Genomic DNA, 10,127 nt, shown 5'->3' with positions numbered 1-10,127 from the left:
CGCGCCTCCATTACCTTTTTGAAAAAAGATGGTTCTTAGTTCATCAAGGTGCTCCCGGGAAAGATACAATTAACTTTGGAGCTTTCGTATCCAACCACATCATGGACTTATTTCACTTCTGTCCACCATTATATTTTGCTCTGTATGTGTGTGTGTGTGCATGTGTGTGTGTGTGTGTGTGTGTGTGTGTGTGTGTGTGTGTGTGTGTGTGTGTAGCCCCATCTATCATCCAATCGCCTCACCTCTCGAGCTTAGTTCTCATGGCTATAGTGCACATGACATGAAACACACTTAATCCTTTACTCTCCTTGAGAAGCAAGGCTAACTTCTGAAAGAGGCTAGATTAGATCACTTAGGGAAGAGGATGCTAGCTTATCTGTAGACATACTGCCAGCTCCATGCTCCTAAGAAAAATACATATACCTTCAATGATTACTGGTCCAAACACATCATGGCCTTGTCTTATTTCACTTCTGGCCTACCATTACATTTTTTCGTTCCCTCTCTCTCTCTCTCTCTCTCTCTCGCTCGATGTAGCCCCACCTATCATCCAATCGCCTCACGTCTCGAGCTTAGTTCTCATGGCTATAGTCCACATGACATGAAACATATTTGATGCTTTACTCTCATTGAGAAGCAAGGCTAGCTTAAATATGTTTCATGTCATGTGGACTATAGCCATGAGAACTAAGCTTGAGACGTGAGGCGATTGGATGATAGGTGGGGCTACACCGAGAGAGAGAGAGAGAGAGAGAGAGAGAGAGAGAGAGAGAGGGGACGAAAAAATATAATGGTAGGCCAGAAGTGAAATAAGACAAGGCCATGATGTGTTTGGACCAGTAATCATTAAAGGTATTTGTATTTTTCTTAGGAGCATCGAGCTGGCAGTATGTCTAGAGATAAGCCAGCATCCTCTTCCCTAAGTGATCTAATCTAACCTCTTTCAGAAGTTAGCCTTGCTTCTCAAGGAGAGTAAAGGATTAAGTGTGTTTCATGTCATGTTCTTTATAGCCATGAGAACTAAGCTCGAGAGGTGAGGCGATTGGATGATAGATGGGGCTACACACACACACACACACACACACACACACACACACACACACACACAGAGCAAAATATAATGGTGGACAGAAGTGAAATAAGTCCATGATGTGGTTGGATAGCTCCAAAGTTAATTGTATCTTTCCCAGGAGCACCTTGATGAGCAGACAATAACATTGTAGTGAGATTGCTTGGTGATGATCATAGGACTAAGGTCTCAGATTTAGGGTTGGGTAGAGGAGGCTAATGCATGGCAAGGGGAGGTTAGGGGGATTTGATTTTTGAAATAGACGCTAGGGCCATGTGCCTTCCATGTCGATTTCTCCTTTTAACATATCCTATGATTTCTACTTCCTACCACCATATCCTTGGTCACTCTAAGCAACTTACCACCTTTGAATCGGAAAATATTTGCACGAGTGCTTGGCAAGAGCTCATTCACAAATATCTCAATCCATCCAACTTGATTCCAAATTCTTTGCTGAGAGGAGATGGGCTACAATCTTTGGGTATCTACCTCCTATGCCAATTGATTTCTGCTCATGTTTGTTCTATGGAATCTATGTGATCCAATTATACAATTGAGCCAATACATACCTGAAAAGGTTTTTGTATTTTGTTATGGATGCAGCTCTAGAAATGGCTTCTACCGTTGTTCCAAATCTTGGGGAGTCGGGTTTCCATGGGTGACAAAGCCTTCGGGCAATGAAGCGAGTTGCAAGGGTGGAGGGCTCTGCAATTTCTGACATTGTGTTGTCATCTTTTCGTGAGCCAGATAGCCTTCATGTGATAAATCAAGTTTTTGCAAGGGACGAGACTTCAACCCATGGAGGAAATCACGGTCCCAAGTTGCCTTCAAAGCATTTTAAGTCTAGCCGCGAACGTCGCACTGCTAATATAATGAAACGACTTAGAAGGGGGAGAGCTTCAACCCATGCAACTAAGCATTCAAGTCATTACAATCTTTTAAAGTCCATTCAAGCCATGTGTGAGAATAATAAGGATGCATGTGCCATGAACACACGATAGTTGGGCTCTAGATGGGGAGAAATCCATTCAGATGGTGCTGCAGTAATAGCACAGGGCATGGCAGAATTCCCTGGAACTCTCATTGCAAGGATTTCTCAAATTGAGAATAGCGTTAAGGACTCTAATCAACGGATGCAGCAGATTTTGGGGAGAGGTGGAGAAGGGGCAGTTGTATGTGAGAATGGGTGTAGACTACAAGTTGATAAGCTGAAAGAACAAGTTCAGCTACTGTCCACTGAGGTGTCAATGTTCAAAGTTGGTTTAAATAGGCTAACTGCTTTGATGACCAGGATGAGCCGTAAACTAGAGTAAATCGCAACCTGTGACAATTAAGAGACTCCTGAGACTTTTATGTCACTTTTTTACTGGAATCCCAAAGGTGTCAACGTGTGGCATTCGATCGGATTTTGGCAAGGGTCTATGGAGATGGTGGTGAGGTCTTTTTTCTCGATGGTATAGGAGGGTCTGGAAAGACCTTTCTCTACAATTGCTTGCTCTCTCGATTGCGTGGGGAGGGGCTCATCGCTTTGGCATGTGCATCTTCTGGGATTGCTGCATTGCTACTAGCCAATGGATGCACGGCACACTCACAATTCAAGATACCGTTGGAGTTGGATCTCAGGGGGGTCACTATGTATAAACCCTCTATACCACGTGCGTTCAAGGCATATTTCTAAAATGCCTTATTTGTAAAATTTTCATTAATAAAATGTACCCCTTTTCTATACAAATCTGTAAATTTTTTCCAAAACTATTTAAAATAGTCCCTTATGTATATTTATTTCTGTAAATTTTAGAAATAGAAAATATCCTTCTGTTGAACTCACGTGATAGGGTTACATATGATGAGTGACCCCCCCGAGAGTTGGATGGTACTAGCAGTTGCAATATTAAGGTTAATAGTCAACTTGCAGATGTTCTGAAGATGGCTAAGCTGATAATATGGGATGAGGCACCCATGACACACCGGTTTGCTTTCGAGGCACTAGACAGAACTTTGCGAGATATCATGTCCAATGAGCAACTTTTTGGTGGGAAGGTGGTATTGTTGGGGGGGGATTTTAGGCAAGTCTTGCCAGTTCTTCCAAAGGCAGGACGAGAGGACATTGTCAATGCTACCTTATGCCACTCAAGGATTTGGGGTCACACTACAGTATTGAAGTAGACGCAGAATATGCGGGTCCTTCGGAATGGTGATAATTGTGCTGAGCAAGAGTTCGTGCAATGGGTTCTGGACATTGGCAATGGGATAAATAGATGTACAAAAGAAGATACTGTTGTGATTCCATCGCAGATGCTTTTAGAGACAAAGTCCATGGAAGGCCTCATTGGATGGGTGTATCAAGGGCTTGCAACTGTTTTGGACTGTGCACCATACTTTCGAGAACGCGCTATTCTTGCACCTCGAAACATCGAGGTTGATGCAATTAATGCTACGGCATCGAAGGCAATGCCTGGTGAGGAAAGGGAGTACCTAAGTGCAGACTCAGTGGACAACTTAGGGGGAGATTCCTTTTTGTTTGCAGTCGAGTATTTGAATAGTCTTGATCTTGGTGGTGTATATCCCCCGCATCGGTTGGTTTTGAAAAGGAATGCTCCTATAATTTTGTTGCGTAATTTGAATCCTCGCCAGGGTTTGTGCAATGGGACATGGTTGATATGCAAAGAGTTTCACACAAAAGTGTTAGAAGCTGAAATCATTACTGGTAACAATGCTGGTGATAGAACGTTTATTCCAAGGATAACATTCATTCCGACCAACCTTAAACTTCCATTCGACATGAGGAGATGGCAATTTCCTATCCGATTGGCATTTGGCATGACAATCAATAAGTCACAGGGCCAAACATTGTCAGTTTTGGGGCTGTACTTGGTGACACCGGTATTCACTCATGGCCAATTATATGTGGCATTTTCACGTATTCAAGCATCAAACGTTGTTAAGGTTTTCATTTCGCAGAGTGCGTCTGATGCCAGGGGCGAGGAGATGGATAATACTTCTACCACAAATGTTGTGTACAAGGAAGTTTTGCAATTGGCAACAACAAGAGCCTAGGAGTATGACCTTGCTCTTTCAAGCCCTCTTGAGACTTTCTTGGGTGGAAAATCTTCATTTCGGTAATCTTTGTATAGCTTTTTTTAAGTTCTTTCAATATTCCAACTATCATGGGTCTTTGGGAATGTTGGCTATTTATACAAAGATGAAGTGAGACGTAATATTTCATGACTTTGTCCTTGATAATGTTTGGATTTCATTTTTCATTTGAGTTATGGGTTTGCAATCCACTACAGGCTATTTTCTCTTCAAAGCCTATTGTTTTTTTCCAGTATATGTAGATTGACACGTGCATTCTTTTTTTGCAATGTGATAGGATGTCTAGGCAGTTCACGTTTGTCACCGAAATAAGAGAACAGGTGCAAGGTACATAGTTGCTTGACAACCATGTCTTATGTTGACACATTTAATAGTATAGTCACTCACTTTTAGAAAATTGTAGATCCTGCAGGCTGGGGATCTCTGGAGAGCGCGCAACTGTTGTTGGATTTGCTTGAGCTGGAGAGCTACCTTGGGTAAGAACTGTGTACATTGTTTGTTGCTTTATTTTTGTTAAAACAAAAGTTTTTTTGGATTATATTTGAGTGGGAAAACATGCTATTGTTTGTCTTTTAGGACTGTTCCTGATTCAAGGTTTCTAATGAATCTCCACGTCCACAATCCTTTGGATGGATGAGTCCATTTGGGATATTACGCTGTCTTGGCTTGCTGGCTTCATAGGGATGATGGACCACAGACCATCACTATTCGCTGGCTGGGATACTATGAATGTGTGCGGACATGAATTTTCTATCGAGAGCAAAATGGGAACTACACGTACACCTTTGTCAGCGTTGTTGACAGCCCTTTGCGTCTGAGTAAGTACTCTAAAGAATGAGTTGGGTTTTACCAACATACATGTATAAAATTTTTATGGCTCAATAATTATAGTTCCTAAATTATCTTTCTATGTGATGCTGGTCCTGATATGATTGTTGGTACTCCGTTGTATGTTCGTAGCCATGGTGGACACGGCGGACGTGGTGGACGTAGAGTGAATGGCCGTCGCAGGCTTTTCCCTATAGTACATGGCCGCAGACTTTTCCCTTAGGGATGTTTGTGTGTCTATTGTAGATTTTGTATGTTCAGTTATGACTTTATTTTACAGCTGTGTATTTGGATATATCAATCAGTTCTTTGATGTAGCTATTGCATGTTCAGACATGTGACTGCACTTTTGGATGTGATATTTTTGAAGTACTCTGTCATAGAGAATTTGTTTTTTGGACGTGGCGGATGTGGAGTACATGGCCGGCATAGGCTTTTCCCTATAGTACATGGCTGCAAACGTTTCCCTTTAGGGATGTTTGTGTGTCTATTGTAGATTTTGTATGTTCAGTTATGACTTTGTTTGCAGATGTGTATTTGGAAAGAGTTTCACACGAAAGTGTTAGAAGCTGAAATCATTATTGGTACCAATGCTGGTGATAGAACATTTATTCGAAGAATAACATTCATTCCGACCAACCTTAAACTTCCATTCGACATGAGGAGATGGCAATTTCCTATCTGATTGGCATTTGGCATGACAATCAATAAGTCACAGGGCCAAACATTGTCTGTTTTGGGGCCTGTACTTGGCGACACCGGTATTTAGTCATGGCCATCAATGTGTGGCATTTTCACATATCCGAGCATCAAACGCTGGGGATCTCTGGAGAGCGCGCAACTGTTATTGGATTTGCTTGAGCTGGAGAGCTACCTTGGGTAAGAACCGTGTACATTGTTTGTTGCTTTATTTTTGTTAAAACAAAAGTTTTTATTTGAGTGGGAAACATGCTATTGTTTGTCTTTTAGGACTGTTCCTGATTCAAGGTTTCTAATGAATCTCCATGTCCACAATCCTTTGGATGGATGAGTCCATTTGGGATATTACGCTGTCCTAGATTGCCGGCTCAATAATTATAGTTCCCAAATTATCTTTCTGTGTGATGCTGGCCCAGATACGATTGTTGGTACCCCCTTGTATTTTCATAGCCGCGGTGGATGTGGCGAACGTCGCAGGCTTTTCCCTACAGTACATGGCCGCAGACTTTTCCCTTAGGGATGTTTGTGTGTCTATTGTACATTTTGTATGTTCAGTTATGACTTTATTTGCGGCTGTGTATTTGGATATATCAATCAGTTCTTTGATGTAGCTATTGCATGTTCAGACATGTGACTGCACTTTTGGATGTGATATTTTTGAAGTACTCTATCATAGAGAAAATTTTTTTAGACGAGGCGGATGTGGAGCTCTTATGGAATCTATCACAATTCAGAATGAGGATAGACCTTTGCATATGTTTGTTCACACTTCTGTAGGTAGAGGAGTGTTGTCAGAGATGGTGCTTACTAGCCATTTTCAATTCACACTTGGTTCCATATCTGTCCATCAGCACTTTGATGATAATGGGTCTGATTTGACAATGGAGTTGCAATATGAAGTCCATGACGATGGATACAAAATGTTTCACCTTGATGCGCAGTTTGGTGATATTTTCACCTTGAAGGGAGAAAGATTCAAGCTTGATGACAATGAACTTCAGAAGACTCTAGTGCATGAAAACAAAAAAGATTTCTACTCTGTTTACAACAAAAATGATGAGGTACGTGGCATTTTCACATATCCGAGCATCAAACGCTGTTAAGGTTTTCATTTTGCAGAGTGCATCTGATGCCAGGGGCGAGGAGATGGATAATACTTCTACCACAAATGTTGTGTATAAGGAAGTTTTGCAATTGGCAATAGCAAGAGCCTAGGAGTATGACATTTCTCTTTTGAAAGCCCTCTTGAGACTTTCTTGGGTGGCAAATCTTCATTTCGGTAATCTTTGTATAGATTTTTTTAAACTTCTTTCAATATTCCAACTGTCATAGGTCTTTGGGAATGTTGGCTATTTACAGAAATATGAACTGAGATGTAATATTTCATGACTTTGTCCTTGATAATGTTTGGATTTCATTTTTCATTTGAGTCATGGGTTTGCAATATACTACAGCCTATTTTCTCTTTAAGCCTATTGTTTTTTTCCAGTATATGTAGATTGACACGTGCGTTCTTTTCTTGCAATGCGATAGGATGTCTAGGCAGTTCACGTTTGTCATCGAAACAGGAGCGTAGGTGCAAGGTACATAGTTGCTTGACAACCACGTTTTATGTTGACATGTTTTATAGTATAGTCACTCACTTTTAGAAAATTGGAGATCCTGCGGGCTGGGGATCTTTGGAGAGCACGCAACTGTTGTTGGATTTGCTTGAGCTGGAGAGCTACCTTGGGTAAGAATCGTGTACATTGTTTGTTGCTTTATTTTTTTGTTAAAATAAAAGGTTTTTTTTCGATTATATGTGAGTGGGAAAACATGCTACTGTTTGTCTTTTAGGACTATTCCTGATTCAAGGTTTCTAATGAATCTCCACATCCACAATCCTTTGGATAGACGAGTCCATTTGGGATATTACGCTGTCCTGGCTTGCTGGCTTCATAGGGATGATGGACCACAGACCATCACTATTCGCTGGCTAGGATACTATGAATGTGTGGGGACACGAATTTTCTATCGAGGGCAAAATGGGGACTACACGTACACCTATGTGAGCATTGTTGACAGCCCTTTGCGTCTGAGTAAGTACTCTAAAGAATGAGTTGGGTTTTACCAACATACATGTATAAAAGTTTTATGGCTCAACAATTATAGTTCCTAAATTATCTTTCTATGTGATGTTGGTCCAGATACGATTGCTAGTACTCTGTTGTATGTTCGTAGCCGTGGTGGACGCGGCGGACGCGGTGGATGTGGAGTGAATGGCCATCGCAAGCTTTTCCGTGCAGTACATGGCCGTAGACTTTTCCCTTAGGGATGTTTGTGTGTCTATTGTAGATTTTGTATGTTCAGTTATGACTTTATTTGCGGCTGTGTATTTGGATATATCAATCAGTTCTTTGATGTAGCTATTGCATGTTCAAACATGTGACTGCACTTTTGGATGTGATATTTTGATTTACTCTGTCATACAGAATTTTTTTTTGGACATGGCGGATGTGAAGTACATGGTTGACGCAAGCTTTTCCCTATAGTACATGGCCGCAGACTTTTCCCTTTAGAGGTGTTTGTGTGCCTATTGTAGATTTTGTATGTTCAGTTATGACTTTGTATGCGGATGTGTATTTGGACGTATCAATGAGTTGTCTGGCTTCACTTTCGGATGTAATATTTTGAAGTACTATGTCATAAGACATTTTTTTTTGTTTGAATATGTTGCTGGTTTCAGACATTTTAGCATCTTGAGACCCGGCGGAGCGGGTCGCTAGCCCGTTGTAGACGGGTCAGGTTACTCGTAAACTATGAAGATGCATTTTGAGAAGAACAATGGGATAGTAAAGTCATTTTTTGAAGTTGTATATATGCTGAGGGCATTGAAAATTTGGATCATAGGCAACGATGAAATCATAGGTGATGCTATAATAGTGACTAGTCCACTACTCTCAAAAGATGTTTTCAAGGCTTGTGCCACACGCATGTTTACAAGGCGATCGATTGATGTTTCTGAATTGGATAATGCTAGAGGTGGGTGCTCAATTTTAGCCCTCCTCGTGCAGCCGTTGACTATTGGAAAGCGAGTCGTGGGGGGGCGGCGGTGGCGGGTTTCTGTGCTTTGACATGCGATCGATGCGCAAACGGATGAGTTTGGTATGACTCTTATATAAAAAGCTGCGCGATCCGCGCGACCGTTTGAGGAAAACGACGAGACTTCAGGGTAAGAGCTACTGAGGTGAGAGGTTACTGAGGTATATGCATGGACAAGGATAACACCGACTCAAAGTATATGTGCAGATGAAGAATTTAGGGAGGCTGATGAAGAAATTGTTCGTGGAAGATTTATTTTGCTGCGACTCGTTTTGATCCTGTTTTCGTTCGGTTCGTTGGTGCCTGGATCGTGAAAATGCGCGCAGGGCGGTTCTTATTTCATCTGAGAAAAGACATTTATAATCTCTAGAAAACACTCTGTCGTGTTACTTGCAGGGCGGTTCTTAGCTTATCTGAGGAAAGCGATTTGAAAATACTACGTAGGGCGGTTCTTATCTCATCTGAGAAAAACAATTTATCATCTCTAGAAACAAAATCACGCGCCGGACATTGGATGCGGAGTCGTGGGTGCCCCGTTGATAGTTCCAAAGGCTGAATATACTCAGTCATACGCTCGGAGCGCGTGGACGCATGAAAAGCGCATGAAACTCCTGACTATTTTAGCTGCATTGCAACAATTTTAGGGCCGGCTACGTTTGACTGTTTCTTAACGGTTCCAATCGAGACTTCATTTTCAATTCGAGTTCACAATCCTCTCTATGCAAACTTTCTGTAACTCCGTTGGGGGAAAGAGAGCTCGTCAAAATTTCTAATTTATTGGTTGGATGGTGGAACCAGCTGGTTACAATTTTAGACTTTTTTATTATATTGCATCCTTTATAAGAACCAATTGGTTACAATTTTAGGCTTTTCAGCTATATTGCTAATCAATTTTACACTTTTCAGTTATATTGCTAATCAAATTTCGAATGGAATTTCAAATTTTTGTCGGTTTGATTACCATTGAGCTTTTTTGTTTTCCCAAACACTAGGTGGCAATGCTTCTTGTTATTCTAAATCTCATGCGCTTCTTTCTTGTCTCGGGTGTGGTTTACTGTAAATTTGCAACCTTCCATTTTTGTGGCCACCCGCCAAAGCCTTATCATGTCATGTTGAGGTGAATCCTCAGTCCCAAGGACACTGAGATTTATCCCCTATATTAAATGGGCTTTAATTTTTAGTTGATAAGAGAAGGACTACTTGCCAAGGGTGCTTGATGAGCCCCGGGCCACGGTTGGGTCATTAGAAAACTCTGGAAGTAGAACAATAGTTCAGTAACATGGAAATCAACGATTCCAAGCTAACATTCCAGTGCTAGAGCTCGAGGTTTGAACAAACCTCGAGTATAGTGTGA

General features: G+C 41.4%; 1 long non-coding RNA gene across 1 annotated transcript; it reads left to right on the top strand.

The window, feature by feature from the left end:
- The first annotated feature begins 4,443 nt into the window (after nucleotides 1-4,443).
- On the top strand, nucleotides 4,444-4,812 carry LOC147889658 (uncharacterized). The gene is made up of 3 exons (XR_015542881.1): nucleotides 4,444-4,492; nucleotides 4,569-4,641; nucleotides 4,742-4,812. It is a non-coding gene; the product is annotated as an uncharacterized LOC147889658 (long non-coding RNA).
- The last annotated feature ends 5,315 nt before the right edge of the window (nucleotides 4,813-10,127 follow it).

The sequence above is a fragment of the Dipteris shenzhenensis genome, chromosome 20 (genome assembly GCF_047967505.1).
Source record: "Dipteris shenzhenensis isolate YYH24624 ecotype China chromosome 20, Dip_SZ_1.0, whole genome shotgun sequence".
In the NCBI taxonomy this organism is placed as follows: domain Eukaryota; kingdom Viridiplantae; phylum Streptophyta; class Polypodiopsida; order Gleicheniales; family Dipteridaceae; genus Dipteris; species Dipteris shenzhenensis.
The sequence above is the reverse complement of the archived record's forward strand: the minus strand, read 5'-3'. Positions and strand labels throughout refer to the sequence as shown.